This window comes from Myotis davidii, unplaced genomic scaffold, assembly GCF_000327345.1.
Source record: "Myotis davidii unplaced genomic scaffold, ASM32734v1 scaffold6, whole genome shotgun sequence".
NCBI lineage: Eukaryota > Metazoa > Chordata > Mammalia > Chiroptera > Vespertilionidae > Myotis > Myotis davidii.
This window is the reverse complement of record NW_006383011.1, coordinates 19,662,059-19,665,000: the sequence shown is the minus strand read 5'-3', so window position 1 is coordinate 19,665,000 and position 2,942 is coordinate 19,662,059. Positions and strand designations below refer to the sequence as shown.

General features: G+C 40.2%; 1 long non-coding RNA gene across 1 annotated transcript in view; it reads left to right on the top strand.

The window, feature by feature from the left end:
- The first annotated feature begins 1,319 nt into the window (after window positions 1-1,319).
- The window catches only part of LOC102766236, a 6,629-nt gene continuing 5,006 nt past the window's right edge, over window positions 1,320-2,942 (top strand). The window contains exon 1 of the long non-coding RNA XR_436471.2: window positions 1,320-1,469. This is a non-coding gene — a long non-coding RNA (uncharacterized LOC102766236). The remainder of the gene's footprint in view (window positions 1,470-2,942) is intronic.

Genomic DNA, 2,942 nt, shown 5'->3' with positions numbered 1-2,942 from the left:
AGCATATCATAATAAATATATACATATAAACAAACACATTCACATTGACTATATAATGGGTCACTAAGCATTGTGCAAAATGTTTTATATACACATTATAAAATCCAATATTTACAATAACTGTGAGTTAGGTATTTTTAAATACTATTTTATAGCTAGTAAATAGTGTAGCTGGAAATCTAAATCAGTTATGTAAGTTTCTAAACCTGTGTCCTTAAACCTTATGCTATATTGACAGCTGGTATGTCAAAAACAATAATTTGGAAAATCTCACACACACACACACACAAACACCACAACACACGGGAATATTATTCAGCCTTTAAAAAAAAGGAAAGAAAACTCTGTCACTTCAACAATGTGATGAACCTGGAAGGCATTATGCTAAATGAAATAAGCCAGACAAAAAAGACAAATACTGCAAGAATGTTGGTTCCCATGAGGTGGGAGAAATAGGGAAAGGCAGGTAAATAGTACAGACTTTCAGGTATAAGATAAATAGATCTAAGATCTAATGTATAACACAGTATTGTTTAATTGAAATTTGCTAAGTTAGAACTTAAGTGTTCTCACCAAAAAAAAAAAAAAAAAGAGGAAATATGAGAGGTGATGGATATTTTAAGTAAACCAGCGACAATCCTTTCAGAATGTTTACATGTAGCAAATTATCATGTCCACTGGAATATCTTACAATTACATTTGTCAACTAAACCTTACTAAATCTAAAAAAAGAATGTCTTCTTCAACTGAGTGGATTAAAAATACAATGAAGTGAAGAAAACAAAAGAGGATAGTTGCCTAAAAAATCAGATCAAGACTTTCAGTGAGTAGAGTTAGAGGCACACATCCTTACTTCGAACCGAAACACTCAGAAAACTTTGTTAACCCGAGTTTTGAGAACCAACTCTCAGTTTGGGCAAATGTGTTTCCAAAGCCTTTCCTGAGTCTCTAGGCACTGTAAGTTGTGGGAAACTGATATAGGGTTGAGCCTCGGACTGACCTGCTGGCAAAGTCACAAACAAATCCCAGTTTAGAGGACTCAGTCCTCTTAGCATAATTAGGCTTGACCTTATAACACTCCCCAGATCTTACCTGGGAAGCTAATGGGCTCAGGGAAGTGCAGGGAGTGTAAACATGGAAACTCACAAGAACTGTAACTATGGTAACCACGGCATTGTTTACCTCAGACTATAAAAGGTCAGTGCAGACTGAGCACGGGTGGAAGTCCTTCCTCTTGAGTTGGACTTACCCTCCTGGTCCCCCAATATTTCCAAATTATCTCTTGCCTTTTCTATTTCATTTGTGTGCGGCTCCTCTTCCAGATATTGAACCCTGAACCACGCAGGACGTGGAAGGAAACATTTACTACATCTGGCACCCGAACAGGGACTCTGGAAGTGAAGGTTTTGCTAGAGCGAAAAAACGAAGTTTCACTGGCAAAAGTGAGGAACGAAGAATTCACCATAAAGGTAGGAAAATTCACCGTAAAGGTGAGGGGTTATTTCACCGCACACAAACAGCCACAATCAGCTACAGCAGTCTGGAGCTGTAGGCGGTGTGGGAACATTTTCTCAATCCAGGCTAATGGGGCAGGATTCGGCTTTAAAAAAATATATTCGGCTTAAAAAAAATAATAGATTCGGCTTTAAAAAGTAAGAAGAAGGTACATTAGATCTTGAAAGTTTGCCAAAAAGTAAGTCAGAACTTGAAAAAAGTTCAGTAAGCAGGGACATGTCCTAATCCTGAAATGATTAACTCGCCATTAATGGAATCACCTGTGCAAAAAGCCATCAGAGAAGGATTGAAGGACATGCTGGTGGAAGAAAGGTTTGCATTTCCTATCATACAGGTAGCTGACCCACAGCTCCCGAATCAGATAACAAGACACCATGAAAAAATTCACTTTAAAATGATAAAGGTCTTACGTGAAAGTGTAGTTCAAAATGGTCCAACCGCTCCTTTTACAGGAGAAATTATGAATAGTATTTCTGAAGCATTCTTAATACCTCATGATTGGTACTCTATAGCTCGTGCAACTCTGGATGGAGGAGATTATTTACTATGGAAGGGAGAATTTTTGGAGAAATGCCAGGAGCAAGCCCATACAAACCGTGGACTGAATGCTCAAATAACTTATGAAATGCTAGCAGGACTGGGACAATATAATGACGTGCAAACTCAGTTAAATTATGTGCAGCTGGCATATGAGCAAATTAGAGTTTGTGGAAGGAAGTCTTGGTGGGCTTTACCAGCAAAAGGGGACTCTGAGGGAGCTTTTAGTAAGTGCATGCAGGGACCTTTAGAATCATTTTCTGATTTTGTGGCTCGTCTCACTCGAGCAGTGAGATGACAGATTCAACATGAGATAGCAGGAGATATTTTAATTCAGCAATTAGCTTATGAAAATGCCAATGAGGATTGTAAGAAATTTCTGATGCCTCTGTGAAAAGGTAGTACCATTACAGAAATGATTTGAGCATGTCAGAATGTGGGGTCAGAATGTAGTAAATGTACTCGCCGCCGCTGTAACTGTAAAGAATAATAAGTGTTATAACTGTGGGAAAACAGGACATTTTAGAAAAGAATGTAGGACACAAGGTGGTGCTCTAGGGAAAGGCGAGAACATCCCGCCTCTTGAGCCGATCAACACAAAACCAACCTCTCGGTGTCCTAGGTGCCAGAAGGGCTACCATTGGGCTAGCCATTGTAAATCGAGATTCCATAAAAATAGGCAGCCGTTATATCAAGACACAGGGTATGGCCAACCGCAGGGAAACAGCCGGAGGGGCTGCCCCCAGCCCCGTCATTAAAAGAGGAGATCTGCCCTGCAAAGCCCACATGGACTCTCTGATCCGGACCACTCCAGGGAGCGCAGGCCTAGATATTAACAGTACTATAGCGGTCACTTTGACCCCTGATATGGCTCCCCCCACTGCTCCCCC